Source organism: Trichosurus vulpecula, chromosome 4 (genome assembly GCF_011100635.1).
Source record: "Trichosurus vulpecula isolate mTriVul1 chromosome 4, mTriVul1.pri, whole genome shotgun sequence".
Lineage (NCBI taxonomy): Eukaryota > Metazoa > Chordata > Mammalia > Diprotodontia > Phalangeridae > Trichosurus > Trichosurus vulpecula.
The window spans coordinates 10,196,836-10,222,105 of record NC_050576.1 but is presented as its reverse complement, the minus strand read 5'-3'; positions in this window follow the sequence as shown (position 1 = coordinate 10,222,105).

Sequence of the window (25,270 nt, the reverse complement as noted above, 5' to 3'; positions counted from 1 at the left end):
AGAGGGAGGGGACAGGAGGCCATGTTAGACATGGATGTGTGAATGGCACTAGAGATATTTAGTCTTGAGAGGAAAAGGCTTAGGGGAAATATGACAGCTGTCTTCAATTATTGGAAGTGCTGTTATATGGACTAAAGATAATGGTGGATAATGACGATAAGGAGGAGGAGAAAGGCCATAGGGCATTTATATAGTGTTGGAAGGTGTGCTAAATGCTCTCCAAATATCACCTCATTTTATCCTGGTAATAGATGATAGATGAGGAAGATAGATGGGGAAATGTAGGCAGAAAGAGAAGAAGTGGCCTACCCAGGATAATGCAGCTAACAGGTGTCTGAGACCAGCCTAGAATATATCTTCCTAATTAGAAATAGGGGAGAACAAAAAACAGTGGAAGAAAATTAGATTGTAAGTGGACAGAAAGAAAAGAAAAAATCCAAAATCAACAGTCTCCTTGGGAGGACCGGGAGTTCCCTCCCTAGAGGTGAATGGACACTTATATCGACCAACTAGATTTGTAGAGAGGATTGGTGCAGATAGAGTGCAAATCCCCCCTCCAACTCTCTATGATTCCATGATATCCAGGGTTGCACACCTCGTGTCCTGTGCTCCCCAGCTCAGCTGCCATCACAGACTAAGCTGCTGGCTGCGGACTGGGCTGGGAGATCAGGAGACATTCTCTGATCCCTTTGTCACTGTGTCCCTCTTGGCCCATACCCAGCACAAATGACCCAGCCAGGTGGGATGAGAGTCCTTTGCAAACGTTGTCCCATCTGACCTGTGCCAATGCTGACCAGGGATGCGACTATGTTTTCTAAGAGCCAGGAGTGAGGTTTCTGGAAATCTTTTACACTTGGTGAGTTCACTTGACATTCGAAGCTCTCTATGTGGGTTGTTACTGGCACGTAGCAACGGCAGACTCTCCTCCACTCCTAGCATGTAATTAAATGCTTTGTGAAGCAATTGGGGACATTCAGTTATGAGAAAAAAATTATAGAAATGCAGCTTGTTTTTGCCTTTGTTCTTTGAATAAGAGTAGTAGGATTTTACCTAGACAGGAATTTTCTTTTCAGCTTGGCTTTATCTTTGGGGATACTGGAGTTTTACTTTTTTAATGATTATGTGGAAGAATGAATTGAAAATATACTAGAAATGCCTCACCCAAAGAATATCTTAAGATATGCAAATAAGGAAATTGAAAGAAAGCCAGGCATTTCCCAGGCTCTTGTTGCCATTTTCAGGCATCACATGGACCATACCTTAGTTTCCTCCTCTTAAAAAAAGGCTAAGAACTAGACCTGTGATCTCACTGGCATAAGAAACTCCCAGATGAGGAAATTCCTCCTGCCAAAGCAGGTCAGCATTCTCTGGGCAATTTAGAGTTGCCTAGAACATTGGGAGATTAAATAGGTCACATAACTAATATGCATTAGAAGGCAGACAGGAACCCGGGTATTCCTGATTCTGAGGCCAGCTCCCTTCCCACTTCACCCCAATGACTCTTCACAAGGTTGACCTAAAGCAAAAGTTCTTAACCTTGTTGGTAGTCTGAACCCCTCTGGTGAAGCTTTTGGACCCCTTTTTTCTGAATTTTGTTCATAAATGAACAAAATATAATTGTGGGGGGGATTTAGACAGTATTAAAAATCATATCTAATTTATTTAAAAATAAAATGAAAAGAATTACAAAGATACCCATTATATTGAAATAAAGGTATCAAAATATTATTTAAAAGTCCCTGGGTTAAGAATCTTTAATTGTTCAGGGGTCTCTAACATCCCTTTTGGCTCTAGTAATTTAGGACTATCTGTGGCAGTAATAGACTTATGTCCTGGGGATTCTATCTAGAGATTCCAAACGAAAAAGTGAAATGGAATGTGTTTCACCTGTATTCTTTTAGAAAGAACATTATTGGTATTGTTGATATTCTTTTAAACTGAGTTTTCCATTTCCAATCTCAATGTCTTTCCATGGCACCTGGAGTATAGTTTCTCCTTCCACCATTTAAAAGGGTTTTTTGTTTGGTTTGGAATAAATATCTCATATGAGCCTTACAATAACCTTTGAGGGAAATGTTTTTATTATCTCCACTTCATGCTTGAAGAAACTGAGGCAAACCAAGATTAAGTAACCCTAGTGCTCCCTCCCATGTAAAACCTTGCCTGATTCTCCTAGTTTCTGGTGTTCTTCTTTGCAAAGTCACTTGCATACTCTTAAATTCTACCCCAGTGGAATGTAAGCTCCATGAGGGCAAGGAATGTTTTTCATTTTATCTTTATATGACCTTAGCCTTGTACATAGTAAGAAAATAATAGATTTTATTGCATTGGCTTGGATTTGATTGGGTTGGCTCGAATTCGATTAAATTACATTAGCCTGAATAAGTTTGGATTGCCTTCCTTGTGACATTAACAATTCTTTATCTCAATAGAGAATCTTTAAATATACAGGCTCAGCTATTTTCTCAACAGGGCTGTTTTTTTTTCCTCCAAGAAAATGCTACCTTTCACTTGAAGTGAATGTTCATATTTTATTGATATGAATAATTTAGGCAGCTGTTTACTATATATTTTAACTACAAACATTATTTTTCTTTAAATATCTGCTTCCTTTTTCAGAGAGGAATAATAAGGTGAATCAAAGCTCCAGAAAGAAGGAAGTCAGAGCTTCCTGTTCCTGGGTCATCAATTCACATCCATTGCCTTGGATGGGGTGATTCGAGTCATTCTCCCAGGTACAGTGTGGAAACAAAAGCATTGCCCACTTGGCAGCATGTAGTCGAAAGCACAGCCAACAATGTTCCAAGAATCCGAAGAGAAGCAAACAAAGGGCCAGCCTCTGCTATGCCACAGGAGGTATGGGACTGAATTCACCACCAAGCCTTAATCATGCCCATTACACCAGTTGGGTATATATCACATAATGTAATTGTTCCCGTGCTGGGCAAATTGCTCTATCTGTAAATAATGTCCCCCTCTACATGGGTGGTACAAAAGCTGTCCACTCATTTATGGTGGAAAAATAGATTCTGTAGGTGATGGTATATCAGTCTCAGTCCCTACTGGAGTTACCCAAATATCCTTCATACAGCTGGAGATTTGGGGTTCATTGGGAGAATGGGGATCTAAAGAGAGGACATATTCCTTTCCTTGGTGATTGTTGCCTAAAATGAGGTGATTTCTGATCTTGCTTCCTGATATTTTCCCACTAAACTCCACAAGGAAGCTGATCTTATAAGAGGCAAAGTGTCACAGCATGAATGCTAAACAGAGGAATAAGTCAGTCCATAGTTCAAATCCCACCTTTGACACTCACAACCTGTATGATCCTGGTCAAGTCACTTCTTGCTGAGCCTCTGTTCCCTTATCTGTGAAATGAGTGCAATGGGTATTATGATTAGTGGGAAAATATCAGGAAAAAAGATTTATTTGGAAATGAAGGTGATGCAAAAGCAAAAGCTAATAATCAAATTAGGTTTTAAAGTGCTCTATAGAGCTTAGTTCTTATTGCCCTAGCCATTCTGTGCACTCAAACCCTAGTTCAGAAAGGAAGCGGGTTTTATGGAAGGATCATGGCAACCTTTCAGGATAGTTACCCTGTTTTCCTGGAAAATTCCATTTATTTTTTCTCTTTTTGAGACTTAGTCTCCATATCAAAGTTCAGATCCCACTGCTGATTAGCATAGGAGCTGTGGTCTGCTCTGCTTCTGACTTGACCCTTTTGCCCCTTCCTACAAAGCTTGGTAACCCCATGTTCTCAAGTGTTCATCACATGCTTACAGGATATCTGAAAGGCCTAGCCCATTGTGGTTATTAGCCTAGCCCCCTATGATTACACAATATGGTAGGAAAGATAAAATGTGTCTTGACTGACTCCTATCAGAGTTCATAAAAGTGAATGATCTCCTTTGATTGGGAATCAGAATAAATGACAAAGCATTTATTAAGCATTTAATTTTGTGCCAGAAATTCTACTAAGTGCTAGAGATTAAAAAACATCAAGATGATGCCTATGGTCAAGGAACTCACAGTTTAATGCAAAAAAAACACTCATAGACTCAAGTTGTGGCCAAGAAAGGATGATGGACCCAGGTAATCACAGTGATGCTGAGCAGCACAAATGAGGTCTCAGAGGATATTCCCTCCCTCTCAAGTGGTAGTGCTAATTGGATGACCATTTCTAGAGCAAGAGACGGGCAGCTAAGGAGGAGGTTGATAGCATAGCCAAAAGATGGCTGAAAATGGGAATGCAGAGAAGGTCTGGGGCCAGCTAGATATGTGAAACTCTCGCCACTCAGGAGAGCAAAAGTCCAGGGTAGGAACTGGAGGGCCAGGTCAGGGGCAGATTCTGGAGTGACAGCTGCAATGTGGTCCACAAATGGCAAGAATGGCACATCAGAGAAATCTTTGTATGGGGCCTTGAAGGACAAGAGATGGAGCCTGAAAAGGAATATAAAAGAAAGTAAAGCAGTGGAGTTGGGGACCACTGAACACAGCTCATATGCACCTTAAAAAAGAGATGATTTGGAGAGTAGCCCTAGCCAAGGTCAGTGGAATATCCAAACAATGTGTGTTTGGGAATGGGAAAAAATGTCATTTTTTACCTCCTTATTTGGATGGAAATTAAAAACCTTCTTTATTGCTTTACAAATTGAATTGGCCAAGTACAATCTTTTTCATTGGCTGATGAACAACATCTTTTGTCTGCACAGGACCTGAGGCCAACAACAAACTAGAGGTGAGAGAAGAGCCCTAGAAAAGCCATGTTGTCCAGCAACGTCTTTGTTGTTGTCAATTCAGTAAATACCAGAGGCTGTTTCCCATTTTAGCAAATATATTTCCAGTGTAGCAAGAGAACATGACAGTGGTGGGAGAGCCAGCCTCAACAGGTGGAGGCTGGGAGTTTTCATTGTGAACTCCAAGAAAATTCTGTCTAAACTACCCCTTGACATCTGGTCACCCAGCAACTTCTGGAAGATATTCAGTGACAGAGAACTCACCACCCACTATAGCATACAGGTCATTCTAATGAAGGATAGAGTTTTGAGGGTGGTTATGGTTCCTAATATCAAGTCAACATTTGCTTTTCTCTGACTCCTAGCCATTGTTCCTAGTTCTTCTTTCTGGGGGCTGGCAGAACTAATTAAATTCCTGGCTCTAAGCAACTTCTTTCTCTTTTCTGGCCTCTCATTGTCTTCTTTCATAAAATAAGGAAGTTGGCTAAAATCAGCAGTGTCAAACTCAGCTAGAAGGTCACTAAATTGTACATAAAGATCCCTGTGGGCCCTATGTTGACTTAGTTCTAAAATGTAACAGTATCTATTTTTTGTTGTATTTTTAATTATTTCATTAAGTATTTCCCAATTATATTTAAACCCCACTGGGACCCAATCAGGAGGGTTGTGACCTTTATGTGGCTTGTGGACCATGTGTTTGACAGCTCTGTTTGGGTGAACTCCAGCTCTCCTCCCATCTCTAAATCTGTGATTCTATGAATCCTTGAAATATTTGAAGACCATTATTATATTAATGACATATTGAGCCATCACTTCTTTTGGCTAAAATGTCCCTTATGTCTTCAACTGACCTTTATATGGTCTGATTTTTGACCCATTCTTCATTGTACTCACTCTATTTATCTATTGAGAAATTAATTGACTTCCCCAGGATCTCATAGCCAACATGTGCCAGAGGCAGGATTTAAACCCAGGTCTTCCTGTTATTGAAGCTGGCTCTCTTACCACGATGTCATGCTGTCTTTCTACATTGGAAATATATTTGCTAAAATGGGAAACAGTCCCAGGACACACAGGTAAAAAACAATAAAAGTTAGCATATGGAAAACAAAAGATACCTTTTCTCAGCACACTACAAAAATGTCTAAAATTAATTTCTCAGAAGTAGAGAATTTTGACTGGGGGGCACAAAAGCCAAGTTCCTATTCAAACAGGAGCACTTTTATAATACGAGAAGAATGATCAACTGGAAGAATGCTCTGTGCCCTTTTCAAAGACAAAGTTAGCCGTGGGCATCTGTGGGCGTGCCTCAGCTCCTTTCAGGCTTTCATTGTCTGTCTGCCTTTATGAAAGGACACACATGAATCTAGAGAAAATGACCTTGACCCTTAGTTTCAGGTGTGTCTGAGGGGCCTTTCTCTGTCTACCTGTCTATGTGAGGAAATGGGAGAAACTTAACGTTTAAAAAAATGGAAAAGAAATCACAACAACTGGGAAAAGCCCCCATCCAATGCTGCTTTATAAGTATTGGACAAATGAGCATTACATACAGTTGAGCCTTCAGAGGTGAAAAGTAGGAGGAAGATGGAGATAGAATGCTCTCTGTGAGTTAGGGCAGGGTCCCCTGAGCAGACCCCCAAATACAGTGACCAAGTAGCACAAAAGAAAGACAGACTATGTTAAGGTATTAGATATTTAGCCTCTTTTCTCTTTGTTTTAAAGAACTAAGAGTCTGGGGCTGAGCATCATCTCCTAGGGAGATGAGAGGCTCCAAGACTCAGAGAGGAATAAGGCAGTTAAGTCCAAAAAGGTGGGGGAGGGAATCGAAGTCATTCTCCATAGGGGCAAATTTTTGATGATCGAAGACAAGGGTTTCTTCATGTTCTAAAGCCTGTGGGCCTCAAATTTAAAGAGCTCCATTAAGAGAAAATAACTAAGAATTTCAGCAGAACTGTGAGCTGGATGAGATGGAGTAGCATCCCATATGGTAGCCCCCAGGTACGTGGCATCCAACACAACGATGTCTATCTGAGTCAAGTCAAACGGCAAGACCAACTTGGAACAGGCCCAGGGAGAGCAGCAGGCTGTCAGCAGTGGAAGGCCTGAGTACCTCTGCAGCTTCAGAGGGAAGGATGGCTCTTCTACCCATATCCCATTACCATAGGTTCCCACCATGTGCCCCTCTCCAGGAGCACATCCAGGAACACATGTTCCTTGGGAGTGGATGTGCCATTCATATCTGTTCTCTCTGTCTACTGATGATGTATGGATTCACAGAATTGTTCTCCCGAGATTTAAGGGGGGAACTACTTTTTCTTGGAAATAGTTCCTCGGGATGATTATTGAATGTAAATGAGGCCCAAGAAAGTTACATAATTTTATCCAAGATCATACTTAGTAAATACCAGAGAAATGATTTGAAACCAGGCCCCCGACTCTAGAATCAGTGTTTTTTTGTACTGTACTACAAAACTAGGGCATGTGAATGAGGGGTGTGGGGAATATAGACCCAAAGAGTACTTTGAACCTGGAGTAGTTATTTTCTAGGGATCGGGGGACCTAACTTGTGAGTTGGGCACAGGTACCACATACTTAAAAATATTAGAAAGAATGGTTTCAAAGTAAGTTTGGAATGAAATCAAAGACTCTAAGGAGAGAAAGAGATATTTTTCCTGAAGAAGATCTCAATAAAGAATGTGGGGGAGATACTGGAGAAGAAAGAGTAAAAATAAAATTAAAAGCCAAGGAAAAGATGAGAATGATCCCTAGACAGAGGCCAACTGATGAAAATAGAAAAGGATAATCAGGAGTATAGGCCCTTCCACTGGATACCCTAAAACTTGTGAGAAGAATGATCGGATCAGATACTGGGAGCTTTGATGTCATCTGGCAGATGAGGAGGAAGCTCAGGCTGGAAAGATCCCTTTAATTGCCTCAACACCACACATGTGTTAGGGAGCCCACCTGGGATTCAAACCCAGATCCCTTGACTCCAAATCCAGTGTTCTTTCCTCTCCAAGTGCTAAACAGAGAGGGGGGGTGGTCAATAAGTGGCTTCCCCTAAAAGAAGATGAGACTGGTCCTGGCCCCAAATGCTCCAATTGAGCATTGACTGAGCCACTGAGAGCTAGAGTGAAGCTTGGTCAGGCCACTCTTTTCTTTCATGTCTGTCTATGAAAGTGCTCTCTGAGCTGTCCCTTGGCTGGGTAGAGAATACAAATACTCAACTGAAAGTGGTGAGTGGACAGGCCGAGGGTTTTCAGTTTTCCCAGAGCCTTAAAGAATCTGAGAACATTTCTTTAACTCCAACCGCAAATATTAACAAGAAGTTAATCTGTAATGAGTTTCTCTCTTTCCTATCTCCAAGCATTTTCACTAGCTTGGCCCATCCTTGGAACACCCTCCTTATTCATCTCTGCCCCCTGGCTTCCCTAAAGAAGACCTCACCTGCAGCAAGAAGCCTTTCCCAATTCTCCTTGTTAGTACCTTCTCTCTGAGACTCCCCCCAATCTGCCCTGTCTACATCTTGTTTGTACAGAGTTATACAATGCTGCCTCCCTCAGTACACTGGAAGCCCCTCTAGAGGATTCTTTTTCCTTTCTTTGGACCCCCAGAACTTAGAAGACATAGAGGAGACATTTAATAGATACCATTTGACTGAATGATTTTCCACTAACTTGGGAAGGAGATGAAAATCTTACTGGGAAGTGGGACAGAGAGCCATGCCTAAGCTAGGGATGTTGAGGAATTATCGTTCACCTTCAGCCCTCCTTCTAGTCATCAAAGTTCCACAAAGGCTTCAGCTCCTTCCTCTCCTTTTCTCTCTCCTTCTCCTCCACATCAGTGGCCTTGTATTGTAGTTTCCCCCCCTCACCATATGCCTTACATCCATCTACATCTCTCTACTCACCTGGCCACCACTACGATTCAGGCCCTTTTCATCTCTGGCCTGAAACAATGCCACAGCTTCTTAACAGGCCTCCCTGTCTCCAGTTTCTCCTTCCTCCAATCCAGCCTCTGTACAGTGGCCTAATGTGTATTTGGATTTTGGGATTGATCTCGATTTGGAAGGGGCCTCAAACATCAATTCTAGCCAAACCCTCTCATTTTACAGGTGAAAAGGCTGAAGCTTAGAGTAGATAAGGGAGATGCCCAAGGTCACATAACTTCTAAGTAGTAGAAATAGGATTTGAATCCAGAACCTCTAACTCTCAAGCTGGTGACTTGTCAACTGTAGCAGTATTCCTCCTTCTTCCTAAAACCCTGCTTCAAGAACTGGAGAAGCCTCAGTTGTCCCATCTTGTCTGAGCTATAAATTCTTTTGTTTGACATATTGAGCACAGCACAACCTGGATCCGGTCTCTCTCTCTCTCTCTTAGAATTCATTCCTCATGACTCATTCCTCCTACCCACTCCCCATGTCCTTTCGTTCAGGTCAAACTGACCTGCATCCTATTCCCTGACTTGACATCCCCTCTATGTTGGCCATGGCTCAGGCTCTCTCCCATGCCTGACATGCTCCCTCTCTTCCCTTCCAGCTCCCTTGGCTGGTGCCTCCTTCTAGCCCCAGGTACTCCCCCACTCCCTAAGCTGTTAGAGCTCCTCCTTCCCTCTAATTAGTTTACACATGTTTGACATTTGGGGGCTATGTTGTTAACCATCCCCAGTGGAATATAACCTCTGACAAAATGATGTTTCTTCTTATTAATAGCCGCAGCTAGCATTTATACAGCATTTCAACGTTTGCACTCACTGATCTGTTTCTCACAACAATCCTGGGAGGTGTATGCCAAGATTATATCTAGTTTGTGGGTGATGAAACTGAGGCTGAGAGGGACCGAGTGACTTGGCCAGGGTCACACAGTTAGTATATCTTTAAGCCAGAATTGAAACCCTTGCCTCCAAGTCTCACCCTGGCCATCTCATTGCTCTCTCATCACTCTGATGTCAGGAGAGGTTTCAGTTTTTGCCTTTTGTCCCTAGTGCCTAGACAAGTGCCTAGCACATAGTAGGCCTTAAGAAATGCCTATCTGGTTTTCATTTTTGACTTTGTGGCCCTAGCACAAAGAGTTCCTTGAGTAAAGTAGGTGCTCAATTGATACTTGTTGAAACAAAATAGACTCAGAGCAAGGATTATGCGAGTAAGGCAATGGGATGCGGGAGATGTTCTGGTCTTGGATTACACTGATCTTGGCAGCTGACTGGGGGCCAGGGTGGGGGAGTTAAGGTGGATTTAAGAGCTGAGACTGACTCTGAGATTTCCAATCTTGGCAATTTCTTGAACTATATTCCAGGAAATTATCAAAGCAGATAAACCATTGGGACAGAAGGGCCATTCTACGGATGCTAAGGATTTCAATCTAATCAGCCAACTCAACTTTTATTAATTTTATTTAGAGCACCTGCTATGGAGAAGGCACTGAATCAAATACTAGGGGCTCTAGAGATGAATGAGACAAAGGCTGCCCTCAAGGAGCTAATTTTCCTGCAAGGAAGACCAGAAAAGCCATGATTAAATCTTGCCCGAGGCCCAGGATTGAGGGCCCACCATTCAATACAAAAGTGGAATAGGCAGAAAAGCCTCTATGGGAGTGAGGAAGCAGGAAGGCTAGGCTGAGAAGGCACCTCAGACATCCTGGAGTCCATTCCTCTCTTTCTACAGATGAGGAAATTGAGGCCCATGGAAGCTGAGTAGCTTGCAAGGACACAAGATAAGAGTCTCAGATGGGAGTTGAATCCAAGTATTTCTGACTCCATGCTCAGCATTCTACCCACAATGCCATACTGCCAAAAGCATGTCCCTAATCATTCTCATTGTCCAGTACGCAGAACAGGAAATCCTCTGACTAGCTAAACTTGCATTTCTTTTCTCTGAAAAGGGTCACAGCTTTCAGATCAGACTCCTACATTGTGTGGCCTGACCAATGAGCACATGTAATAAAGCACCACCTTGGTGCAGCTATATTCACCCTCTTTTGCTGGCCCCCCTTCATATTCATCCTATACAAAGCTAACCGATTCTATCTGCCTCTGAGCCTTCTCACTGCCCTTGCCCAGTTACATTAAAATGAAATGTTCTTCAAGAGAAGGGGATTATAATGTGCTCTTAGAACTCAGTGTCACACGGAAGAATAACAAAGCAGATCTCAGGGAAAATGGGATGGTTCCTTGGGAGAAGAGAAACAAGCCATGCCATCATTTTATCACTGCACATCATTTATAATGAAACTCCTGGCATTGTCTGCCCCTCCAGCAAGTTTTGAAGCACTTTGAATTTAATGTGTCAATTACGAGATCAGCTGGTAAGTGGTCATTGAAAACAGGTGTGTCAATCCCTCCAATTACTTGTACACATCACTGGGGCTTCTGGGACCATCTGCGACGTGACTGATAATTACAGGGAGGCTGAATGTTAGTGGCACGGAGAGATGGGCTCCAACCCAGGCCTTTTCTGATGAAAGAAAAGGCGACAGGAGGTGGAAAAGCAGAGGGGTAGATACAACACGGGGGAGATCAATTTCTTTGATTTTTTGTTTTTGTTTCTCCTGCGTCTGTACAATGGCCATTCTAGTCCAGTGGTATATTCTGATAATTTCCTAGAACACAGTTCAAGAAATTGCTAAGATTGCAAATCTCAGAGTTGTTCTCAGCTCTTAAATCCACCTCATCTCCCCCCCCCACCCCCTCATCAGTTGCCAAGATCAATGTAAGCCAACACTGTAGACTGCCCCACATCCATTTTCCTCACACATGTTGCCACTGCTCTGAGTCCATTTTATTTCAACAATATTTTTCTTTCCCCTTCCCCTTTTCTTTCCTAGCTCCCTCAAAGAAATGAGGGAGGGGGTAATAGGAGTGGAAGGGAGTATGATTTTTCCTTCTTTGCATCCCTAGCCCCTGGCACACTACCTAGGATATAGTTGGTGCTTAATACGTTTTATCTAATTGAACTGAATTTATAAAACCACTAATAATGTGAGGCCCACTTACCCTTCTACACATTTCAGAGGGTTCAATCCAAGCAGTCTACACTTGACACAAGCTCATCACCAGCCTTGGCCTTCTATCTTCTGTCTCCAAGGCTTTGCACAGGGATTGCCCAGGATTAGCAGGTACTTTCTCCTCATCCCTGCCTCTCAGAAATCTTTAGCTCTCTTCAAGGTTCACCTTAAGTACTCCATCCAAGGGGAGCTAACCCTCCTGTGTTTGTTTATATGTGCCCAAGTGAATATAAGCTCCTTGAGGGTAGGAACTATTTTTCAGTTTCCATATTTACATCCCCACAACCTAAGGCATATAATCGATGCTTAATCAATGTCAGCTGAGTTGAATTTAAAACACTATCAAAGTAAGAACTGCTCATTATTTTATCTAAGCAGGTTAGTACAATGCATTTTCCAAGCCTTGCACAAAATAGGAATTTGGTAAATATTTGTTCTTTGTGGTTGGCTGATTAATTGTGTTGGCTCTGGGCTTTTGCCCAGCTGCTGTGATTGCCCCCTGAGATGTAAAATAACTTGGATGGCTTATGGTACAAGCTTTTGGTGAGTATTTTAATCATACTTCATGTGCATATAGATGGCAGAGGATGCATTAAGCCCAACTCAGTTCTAAATGTTGGTCCTTTCAAAGGACCTACAGAAGGTTAAGGACCACCCATGAGCACACAGGGGCTGCCTCATCCTATGCCCTACCCATAGCCTAAACTTCTTGAGTTTCCTAGTCCTTTCCCTTCAGCTTATGGTCCCCACCTTTGGATGTATTGCATCCCTATCATGGGAAGCCCTTACCACCCCTTACCCATCTGGTACAGTCATCTTGCCCTCCTTAATCAATTCCATTCAGTATTACCTGGAAAGCATTTTTAAAAGATTTTCTGCATGTAAGATTTTGCCTAAAGGCTCTAGCAGAGTCCAGTTGGGATGGGGCGGGGAGGGCATATAAAATTGGGCTTGGATTCAGGGGTCCATAGATTTACAGCCAGAAGGCCTTGAGCAGTCATCAAGAATGACCTCTCATTTTGACAGATGAACCAGTGATGGTCAGGAGGAGGAAGGTGACAGAGAAGAAGGATTTTCAACCAGGACCTCTGACTCACAATTGAGCCTTTTCTATTGATCTTCATCTGAGTTGAAGGCTCATTTCACATGCTGACCTGCCACTGGCTACCTCTGTGACCCTGGACAAATCATTTCTCCCTACACCTTGGTTCTTCATATATAAAACAAAGGAGGCTGGAGGATGACTTCTAAAGTCTAAGTTCTGGGTCTAAATGTATGACCTTCTTTCAAAAAAACCCTTGCCTTCAGACAGTTTGCACTCTGCTTTGTCTAGAAAATGGGGATAATACTAGCACCACCCTCACAGGGCTTTGTGAAGGATAAATGAGAAAAAATCTTGCAAACCTTAAATGCTGGCTATTATGACAAGTAGTAGTTTTGTAATCTGACATTTATCTTGTCTCCAGTTGGGTCTTGTCCAAGTTGAGGTCACCCTAGGTAACTCAGATTAAGTTTGGGATCATATATTTAAAGCTGAATGAAACTTTGGGGTGCTCTAGTCAAACCTCTTTGTTTCACAGATAAGAAAACTGAGGCCAACAGAGTTAAGTGACTTGCTCAGCGTCCCACAGCTATATGAAGCATCTGAGGCCATAAGTGGCCTAGCTAGAATTCAAACTGTGGTCCTCAAATTCCAAAGTCAGTACTTTCTGGAATCCTCCATTTATGTGAAACTGTGTCTAATAATGTGTGGTATATCTACTGCCAGAAGCCAAGATTTCAGAGATATTCCCCAAATCCCTTCCTTCTTCTTTCCCCTCATGTTCCACCCCCGCCTCCGCCCTTTTGGCCATTTCCATGGCAATAAGTAATCTAAGCAAGCTCGGGGGAGGAAACCTCCAGCAATTTTACTCCTGGTTGGTAGCTCAGGCAGGAGGTTTGACAGGGAAGGAATTTGAAATTGTTGTATAAAATCCATTTTGAGGATAGTGTCCTAAAATCTTAACACCCTGGTGCTGCCAAGGACCTTAGAGGCCCTCCAACCCAATCCTTGCCTGATGGATCTAATTCACTTCACAACATCCATTACAAGCAGTTCTCTGGACTCCAGATGAAAATGGCCAGTGCCAGGGAATTCATTATGTGCTTTTCATTTTCTCAAGAGTTTCATTGTTCTAGAGTTTTCTATATGAAGGCAGCAAGGTGTAATAGGATAGAAAGGACAGTGCATTTGGGAACAGAAGTCACAAGTTACAATAATAGGTACCTGTTCAACCTTGGACAAATTGCTCACCCTTGGCTTGCTGGTCCTTGGTTTCCTCACTGGTAAAATTAGAGGGTTGGACAAAAGCTGAGATATCTCTTTCCATTCTAAAGCACGGATCCTATTTATTCTCCTATCATTTAAGCTTTCCTAATTCCTCATTAAAATGGAAAAGGACAAAGGAGCTGATGAAAAATAATTGAGGAAAGGGGAATTTTATGCTCTCTGACAGTCTCCTCCAGGCCCTATTATGCCTAGAATAGCAGAGGAATGTGAGTATGTAAAGTCACCACCCACACATCTCCATTATTTTCCATCCAAGCCTTTCATTGAATCATAATATCATGTTACCTGTGTGACCTTGGACAAGTCACACCACTGGACCTCAGTTTATTTCTATGTAGAATGAGGAGGCTCAACTCCATGACCTCTGAGACCCTTTCTCACTCTGAATCTATGATCTTGAGTGTTATGTTCTGTGAGATTAAATCTCACCATAGACTTGCAACTGAATGATCTTGAGAAGGAGGATTTCAGATGACTAGGAGACCAAGAAGCTGGGTGGAGCTTGCTATGACAATGGTGATTGGTACTAGTCTGCCAGAAAGACTTGAGGCAGAAGAAACGGAAGAAGTGGAGAGGGGATAGATTTGCTTGATCCCACTGGAGCAGGTCATTCCTTAAATGAGCCAGATAAGGTACCAATGGCTAATGTATATCTGAGGCTAACAGTACCTGTTCCTTCCAATCTAGTTACTTGCTGCTGGGGGTGGGCAGTGGGGCACATATCTGTACACCTCTAGGCCACTCTTAATGTTTCCCAGGCTTCCCCAGTCCTGCTTGGCTTTCACTTCCCATGCTCCTTCAGTCTTACCTTCCAGCTGAGAAAACAAAGAAAACGCATATCTACGCAATGAGTATAAACAAGGTACTTCAATGGGGAAGATCCAGAAAGGGATTCTGAAAGAGATGGTGGCTCCTGATCTGAACCTGGAAGAAGCTAAAGATTCTTTTGGGAGCCATAAGTGAAAGTGAAGGGCACTGCAGGCATGAGAGGCAATCTGAGGGACTCGCCCCTTATTTTCACCTCTGCACTGGCAGGATTGCCATTGCTCAGCTGGGTATTGTAATCACCACCTCATTGTTCTGCCTATCTCCAGTGTCTCTCCTCACCAATCCATGTCGCCCACAGCTGTCAGGAAGATCTTCCTAGAGCACAGTTCTGACCTATCTTCAATAAGCTTCAGGGCCTCCCTATTGCTTCTGGGACAAACTACAGACTCCTCTCTCATGTGGAGGGAAGTGAGGAGATTAAGAGAGCAAGGGGTTAATTGCTGGAATTGAGTGAACCTCACTGACTTCATCTTGTGACTTAGTTCTGGAGCCAGGTCAGCTCCCTTTCTATTTGGTTATGGATCTAGTCCAATTTCTATCCTATGAGAAAACTTTATTCAAATTTGACAATTGGGAGAAAACCTTATTGCACTGTTTGAACCCAGCATGGGCACAGCTGCGAACCTGGGTCACCTCTGACTGCTGCTTAGTCACCCTTAACTAAGGACCTAGCTTATGCTGAAAAGAAAACTCGGTCAGATCCAAAGATTGATGTAGGGAATTTGATCACAATTGTCCATCTGAAGCAAGCCATGTGTCTTATCTGAAAACTGGCCCCATATTGAGCAATCACTCCTTTCCACGTTCCTTCAATAGTTTATAGACATTTAGGGGAAATGGGATCTCTTTTCCTGAATTCAGGGAGTTGTAGCTGTTTGCTCTCCCACTCCCAACTTTGAAAGTCCCTAATCTTTCATCCAAATTAGAAATCAGACTACTTAGTACTGTTCTGTTTCCTTTTAATTCAATGGCTTTATTTGATAAATTCTTTTCAGTGTATAAGTCTGTCTCCCCCTGTATTTGGATCCAGGCCTAAGTTGATGAGGTCTAGTCTCAGTTTCTTGGGCAATAGCCATGCTTTGCTTAATAAACTGATGTATTCAGAAATCTAACATTTGTTCCTCAATCATTTAATCTTTCACCCACCACAATGTAATGGAGAGTTGTCAAAAACACCACCCAACACAGAGGCCCAAGGGAGACCTAACCACATTAAAATGGAATTAAGGAAAATCCAATAAAATAAATAAAATGCAATACAGCATAGATAACATTACATCTTAAAAAATCAATCAGTATGCACCCTGCAGGTATCCTTGTGTGTGAATTAGTGAGGTTTCACCTTGAATGCCTTCCCTTCTCCCTTTCACCTCCTAAGATCGTGACACTCAACTGTACCACCACCATCTCCTCCAAGGAGTTTTGATTACTTGGAGCTTCCATGCAGTTAGCACTGTCCAGGCCCCTGATTTCCTTGTTTTTATTGTGTATATTCTGGGCATATCCTGAAATTTTATGTAACATCTTACTATATAGAACATCTCTTAAGAGTTGGGGTGGTTTAATTGTAGTCTTTATACTTACCATGCCTAGCATGGTACCTGGCACCTTGGGGGTGAGTTCTAGATACTGATTGACTGATTCATTGAGAAAGCAAAGGAAGGCAATTGGTCTAGGAACTAAATGTGTTGCAAACCTTAAAATACCATATAAGTGCTAGTTGTTATTATGAATATGACTACTGCTGTGGTAGTTGTTAGAAATGTCTTTGAAAACACTGGAGAGTATAGGAATAAATGGAGACTGTTTAAAATGATAAGTAGCCTCTACCTAAAACCATCAGTGAGCATTATATGTAATGGGTATAAGCTAGGTGCATTTCCAATAAGATCAGGGGTGAAATAAAAATCTCCATTATCACCACTACTTTTCAATGTGATACTAGAAATGTTAGCTTTAGCAATAAGAGAAAAAAAGAAATTAAAGGAATTAGAATAGGCAAAAAAGAAACTAAGCTGTCACTCTTTGCCGACAATATGATGATATACTTAGAGAATCCCAGAGAATCAAGTAAAAAAACTACTTGAAATAATAAACAACTTTAGCAAAGTTGCAGGATATAAAATAAACCAACATAAATCATCTGCATTTCTCTATATTACTAACAAAGTCCAACAGCAAGAGATCAAAAGAGGCATTTCATATAAAGTTACTGTAGACATTATAAAATATTTGGGAGTCTACCTGCTAAAACAAACCCAGGGACTATATGAACACAATTACAAAACACTCTTCACACAAATAAAGGCAGATCTAAATAATTGGAAAAACATTAGTTGCTCATGGGTAGGCCAAGCTAATATAATAAAAATGACAATTCTCCCTAAATTAATTTACTTATTCAGTACCATACCAATCAAACTACCAAAATTATTTTATAGAGCCAGAAAAAAATAATATCAAAATTCATCTGGAAGAACAAAATATCCAGAATATGAAGGGAATTAATGAAAAGAAATGCTAGGGAAGGTGGCCTAGCTATAACAGATCTTAAATTGTATCATAAAGCAACTATCATCAAAACCACTTGGTACTGGCTAAGAAATAGAGGGGTAGATAAGTGGAAGAGGGTAGGTACACGAGACAGTAGACAATGATTATACCAATCTACTGTTTGATAAACCCAAAGACCCTAGCTTCTGGGATAAGAATTCACAGTTTGACTAAAACTGCTGGTAAAATTTTAAAATAGTATAGCAGCAACTAGGCATAGACCAACGTCCAACACTGTATACCAGAATACAGCCCAAATGGATACATGATCTAGATATAAAAGCTGATACTATAAACAAATTAAGGAAGTAAGGAATGGTTTATCAGTCAGATTTATGGGGAATGGAGGAATTTATGACCAAGCAAGAGACAGAGAATATTATGAAATGCAAAATGGATAATTTTGATTACATTAAATTGAAAAGATTTTGCACAAACAAAGCCAATGCAACCAAGATTAGGAGGGAAGCAGAAAACTGGGAAAGATTTTTTACAACTAGAATATCTGATAAAGGCCTCATTTCTAAAATACATAGAGAACTGAGTCAAATTTATAAGAATGAAAGTCAATCCCCAATTGATAAATTGTCAAAGGATATGAACAAGCAGTTTTCAGAGGAAGAAATCAAAGCTATCTATAGTTAGATGAAAAAATCTTCTAAATAACTATTGATTAGAGAGATGCAAATTAAAACAACTCACACCTATAAGATTGGTAACATGACAAAACAAGAAAATGATAAATCCTGGAGAAGATGCAGGAAATTTGGAACACTAATTCATCATTGGTGGAGCTATGCATTTATCCAACCATTCTGGAGAGAAATTTGGAACTATGTCCAAAGGGCTATAAAATATGCATACCCTTTGACCCAGAAATACTGCTTCTAGAGATCATAAAAATGGGAAAAGGACCCACATGTACAAAAGTATTTATAGCATCTCTTTTTGTGGTGGCCAAGAACTAGAAATAGATGGGATGCCCATCAATTGAGGAAGTTGTGGTACATGAATATAATGGAATACTATGGTGCTATATGAAATGATGAGCAGGTGGACTTTGGGAAAACCTGGAAAGACTTATATGAACTGATGCTGAGTAAGGGGAGCAGAACCAGGAGAACACTGTACACAGTAACAGCCCCAATGTGCAATAACTAATTTTGGTAGACTTAGCCCTTCTCAGCAATTCAAGGAACTAAAACTTTTCCAAAGGACTCATGATGGAAAATGACATCCACATCCAGAGAAAGAACTACGAAGTCAGAATGCAAGAGTAAAGCAGACTCTTTTCTCTTTTGTTTTGTTTTGTTTTCTTTCCTCATGGTTTCTCCCATTCGTTAAAATTCAATCTATGCAACATGACTAATGTGAAAATGTGTTTAATAGGATTGTATGTGTGGAGCACATATCGGTTTGCATTCTGTCTTGGAGAGGCAGGGTGGAGGGAGGGGGAGAAAATTTAAAACTTATGTAAGTGAATGTTGAAAACTGAAAATAAATAAATTAAATATTAAAAAAAGAATCATCTCCAAAGACATGCTGAGCTAGATGTGAAGAATTTGCAATGCCAAGCATAGCATATGCACATATACATATATGTGTATATATAATTGGTAAATAGTATTTTATTTTTTATGGTTACGTGTAAAGATAGTTTTTATATTAATTTTTATAAGATTTTGAGTTCCAAATTTTTTGCCATCCCTCCTCAAGACAGCAAGCAATCTGACATAGGTTACACATGTATAATCATGTCAAACATATTTCTGCATTAGTCATGTTGTGAAAGAAGAATCATCACAAAAGGAAAAACCACAACAAAACCAAAAACAACCAAAAAGGGAAAATTGTATGCTTTGATATGCATTTAGACTCCATAGGTCTTTCTCTGGGTGTGGAGAGCATTTTCCACTATGAGCCCTTTGTAATTGTCTTAGATCACTGTATTGCTAAGAAGAGCTAAGTCTCTCAAAGTTGATTGTCGCACAATGTTGCTGTTGCTGTGTATAATATTCTGCTGGTTCTGCTCACTTCACTCAGAATCAGTTTGTGTAAGTCTTTCCACGTTTTTTTTTCCTGAAATCTACTGTTTCTTATAGCACAATAGAATTCCATTACATTCATATACCATGACTTGTTCAGCCATTCTCCAATTGATGGGCATCCCCTCAATTTCTAATTCTTTGCCACCACAAAAAGAGCTTCTATAAATATTTTTATATAAGAGTCTTTTTCCATTTTTTATGATTTCTTTGGAATACAGACTTAGTAGTGGTGTTGCTTGATCAAAGGGTATAGACAGTTTGGTTTCCCTTGGGCATAATTCCAAATTGCTCCCCAGAATGGTTAGATCAGTTCACAACTCCAACAACAATGCATTAGTGTCTCAATTTTCTCACATCCTCTCCAAAATTCATCATTTTCTTTTTTGTCATATTAGCCAATCTGATTGTGTAAAGTGGTACCTCAAAGCTGTTTTAATTTTCAGTTCTATAATTAATAGTGATTTAGAGCATTCTTATATGACTGTAGACACATGGCTTAGATTTTGTCTTCTGGGAGATATGAAGCCACAGAAAATTTTTGAGCAGAGAAGCACCTGGTCGCCTGTGTGTTTTAGGAAGATTCCTTTGGATGAAATGGTAGAAGGGAGTGATTGGCAGTGGTGAGATCAATTAGGAGGCCACTATCACGGTCCTGGACAATGACAATGAAGGCTTGGACTAGAGCAGGGCCTAGAGGAGTAGAGAAATAGCAGTGGCTATGAGCAAACTGGTGGGAGGAGAATCTTCATGTTTTGACAACTAATGACCTAGGTCTGAGGGAATCAACCTGAAACACTCCTGGCCTGTCTTATTTTAGAATAATACTGAACTATTGGACTTGGGCACAAGGAAGAGTAATGAAGCTCATTAGCTTGAAAGTTTCTTTGCTTTTATAAAATCAAAGGTTATAACTGGTTAAAGTGGAAAAAAAGAAAATAAAAGCCAAGAACATAATGAATGCTTATCAGTTGAGGAATATTGGAATAAATGGTGATTTACAAATGTAATGTGATATTACTGTGTCATAAAAAATGAGAAATACCAAGAATGGAGCTTAACTTGGCAAGACCCACATGGACTGTCACATAGAGAAGAAAGTAGAACCAAGAGAATATTCAATATAATGAGAATAATATTATAAAGGAAAACAAAGTGAAAAGACCTCAATGGAATGGTCCATCTTGATTCTGGGGGCTGATGAAGACAACATAGAAACACAGGTTGCAAGTTAGACCAATGCTGCAGATGATTCAGCTAAGAAGCAGAAGAGACAATATTCAAATCCCAGACCTCTATCTCCAAATCCATTTTCTTTGTCCTGGCCTGCTTCCCAACAATTCCCTCATCTTGGGAAAGAGGTGGGGGACTGCCGGTGCCAAATGCTGCTTCTGCTCTCAGAGTATCCAGGCATTACTTTATTTCACTTAAATGTTTTCTTCTTTGCTCTAAAGGGAGATTCTACAATCAATTGACTGTTACTGGTAATGGCCATAAAGAAATAACAATCACAAAAGCATCAATAAGGAATAAACATGCAGCAAACTTCCCATTTTTGCCCTAGAATCTTTTCTTTTCTCTTCCTTCCTTTTCCTTCTTCCTTCCTTCTTTCTTTCCTTTTTCTTTCTCTTTCTTTCTCTCTTTCTTTCCTCTTTCTTCTTCCTTCCTTTCTTTCTTTCTTTCTTCTTTCTCTTCCCCCTCCCCCCCCCTCTCTCTCTCTCTCTCTTTTCTTACCATCCTTTCAGAGGTATGTTTAGTACCTTTTACAAACATTTTCCTAAGATATGGTATGTACCCAAAATATTAGCATCTCTTCCTAATTACCATCGCCATTGTAAACTTCTCAATTGAAGCTTCAATTCTATTGTATGAGCATTGCCCTGCATGTGGCGGGGAGGGGTGAAAGGGGATTTCTTTCATGTCTCCTTCTGTATTAAATATTATAACAATACATTTTATCTGGTGACTTTCCTGCCTCCAACATCATCTTGTCCCTAGAAGACACTGGATGGGAAATGAAGAGCCCCTTATCCCATGCAGAGAAGTGTAATGAGTATTAATGATATGCAGAAGGAATTGTCAGGCTTGTTAGTGATGAGCAGGATGCTTAGATCATGCTAATGGTGAGGCCTACCAGATTCCCCCAATGCCTTTCATGTGGATCTGAGAAGCTTGTTTCCATGGCAACTTGCAGCAGAGTTAAGAAGGGTACCGGTTAAACTGTATTCACAATTTCGCTTAGTCTCTCAAAAAGCAAAATGTCAGGAGAAATCATTTCTTCACCCACTGTTGAGATAAGAGGCGTTCCCCACCCCCATTCTCTGTTCCTAACACCCCCACCCTGGCTTCTAATGTCAGCTCTTGAACAAGTTCTCAAGGGCAAATTAACAGAGTTTAGTTGCTGGCCTACTGTGTATACTTTGAAACCTGGGCCCACCCTGAATCTGAGAATAACAGATGGGGGCATATTTGCAGAGATAGAGACAAAGAAAGGATCAAAACAGAGAAAAAATAAACACCAAACACCAAAAAGTAGGAAAAATGAGAAGGGGAAAAGTCACTTCAGCTGAGATTCTTTGAGATGATTCTTAGCTGCTTTTTAAATTTCATTTATTTAATTATTTTGTGCACAACAAGTTCTAGGAGGACCAGATCACTCATTCTTCCAGGTTCAATGATCTGCTGGTCTGGGTTGCTGTGTAGAAATCTAAATATAATTTGTTTCCGCTGTTCTGCAAGGAATCCAATGCACATCACAGAAAAGGTGAATCAAACCACACGTCTATTTCATCTAATTCAGCCATTTTCCAGTGTCAGACAAGAAATTAGAAGGCTACCCTAAAAATCACTTTGGCAGCTCCTTTTGCAACAGGGTACTGCATTTCAGGATTTTTTTTAAAGTATCTTTATCAAATATCTTATTTTTTGGTCCATATAGATTCCATAGATTCCTTGCTTTAGATCCAGGCAGGGCCTTAGAGATAGGCCAGTAGCACTCCCCTGACCCCATTTTATGGTACAGAGATAACTGAGCCCCAGAAGCATGATTTGGTGAGTCCAAAATCACATCTCTATGGGGCAACTGTTGCAACAATTTGGCTAGCAGCTGCTGTGGGGGTGAAAGACCAACACAAGCCCAACAACAAGAATGCTGCCAACGCAGGTTCTTTTGATCTGCTTTACTAAGGAAAGCAACATTAAAGGATTAACAATCTTATTTCAATCCAACATACAAGTGTCATTCACTTAGTTCAGGGGAAAAAGCTAGCACTCTGAACTTCAGAGCAAATACAAACAAATTGCAAACATACATTATAAACAGACCAAATACAATTCATAGTTTCCAAGAAACCATCAACATCTGGGTGAGCCACGAGGCTCTTAAAGCAGCTGCCCAGAGTCTCATGCCTACAAGAGTGAAAGCCTCCTCCTGTGGCTCAGAGCTCCAAGGGAGAGCGCCAACCTCTTATTCAGGGTCAAAGGTGAGCCACACACGCAACTCACCCATGTGACCTAAAAGCATCACAAAAATGTGACTTAAACCCACGTGGTCTAAAAGCCTCTGACATTGCAAACATGTCACTCAAACCCATCTAAACTAGGCTTTCCCTTGAGGTAAGGAGGTCATCAAGGACTCCTAATTTAATCAAGGAAACAAAGGCCAAACTCTTCAAGGGCACTTGATTGAATAAGTGATAAAAGCCCACCTTAATTACCAATATGGTGACAGAGACCAGATTTAAATTCGGGTTTTCTGACTTGATTTCTTTTTAACCTCAGGATAAAGACCGAACCCTTTGGTCATTTTATTTTTGTCTTGGCTTCTTCTAGGCAAGTCTCCGTGACTATGTGGTTCAAAGATGGTACCAACCTGCATGTGCAGATGCTTCCTCCTCTGGGAGCTTCCCATACTAGTGTAACCACCACCATAATAACAATAATAACTAGCATTTACACACCACTCTAGGTCTTGCCAAGCACTTTACATGTGTCATATCATTTGATCCTCGCAACAACTGTTTATAGATGATGAAATCAGGCTAGGAGCAGTGCTCATGAGCACAGAGCTAATCAGTAAGTGTCTGAGGTAGGATCTGAATCCTGGGCTTCCTGATTCCAAATACAGCATTCTATCCACTGAGCCACCTCATCCTTATGCCTTCTCCCTTTGTCATGCTTAAAAGTTAAGATGGCATCATGCAGAATGGAACAACCTTGAAATTGGGAAGCCCTGGATTTAAGTCCTGCTTCTGATACCTACTAGCTGTGTGTTCTTGGGCAAGTCCCTTAATCTCAATTTGTCTCAGTTTTCTCAACTTTAAAATGAGTATAATAATAGCACCTACCTTCCAGGATTGATGGAGGATCGAAAGAGACAATATTTGTAAAGCACTTAGCATAGTGTCTGGCCCATAGTAGGTCCTATATAAACATCATCATCATCATTTATTATTATTATTATTAACCTTTGTATCCATGAGCAGCTCACCCTCTAAGATTCTAAATCTGGACCACAGAATTAGTAGGAGTTTCCACATCAGGAGTTTCCTACAGCCATAGAACCTTTGAACTTAACCCAAAATTACAACCAGCAACAGGAAGACTTTTTCAAAACATTCTTCCATGAAACTGCCTCTTCACATGACTCAAAGAGAAGGAGATCAGAAAAGATTGTTCTGCAATTGAGCAATGTCTTACAGAGTTCAGTGACTTAATTAGGGTCACACCACCAAAGCAGGACAAAGGGAGGTCTTGGCTTGGGTCATTCAGAAATCTGGGGCATCCCTCTAACTACTGCACTAACCTGCCTTTTTGGCTGGATTCCAGCCTTCTCCCAGGCCCAGAGAGGCTTTTACAGAGAGTTTTCTGTGGCAGATCATTTCCTTACAATCCTCCTTCCGCCTGAGAGCTTTACAGAACAGAAAACCCTGCTGGGGCCTCTTGTCCATTGATTTTTCAAAAGCATTTGACTTCAGTAGAACAAAATGCAGCCTCCTTGGCTAAGACGCTTCCCATCCACCCTTTACAATCCTACATGATTCTATGACAGCTGTGACTCCAGAGATAACTCTTCTCAATGATCCTTGAAGGCCCTAGATGCCAGATAATGAGCTCCTCGTCCCATTCCAGGGAGAGACGTGTACGTTCTTGACAACAGGACAATTGGTAGGTTTTTGCCTTGCTCTGAAGCTAGGCTCCCCTTACAGCCCAACTCTCTGCCTGGTGCATAAGAAATGCCTCAGAAGTGCTTGCTGGGTTTTGGTTGATTGATTGGTGACTGACGGCTAATGGAGTCCTTTGCCCTGAATCCCTTCTCTGTTTCTCCCTATGTCCTTGGGGGTCTCAGGCTAGAACTGGCACCTTCTGTTCTCTGAGCTAAAGCTATGCCACAATGCTTTATACATCAGTGGGCTAGCTGATTCTTTTAGCAGTCAGTCAAATAACATTTATTAAGCATTTCCCATGTTCCAGGCATTAAATGCTAGGGATATTGGAAAATCTGCCCAAGTCCCAAGATTGGTGAAATGATGGAGACAGCCTGCTTTCTGGCCACTCATCTCTCTTCCATTACTTGGGCTTATTAAGCAGTCTCATACTGTCTTCTTTTTTTAATCTTGTCTTTATTTTTATACATAGCACTTAGTATAGTGTTTGCAACATAGCAGGCACATAATAAATGCTTATTGACTTGACTTACTGTATATATCATCCATTCTATTAAAATGTTTCTTTACCTCTTCCGCAGTGTGGCTTTCTCATTCCAGTGAAGATTTTGCT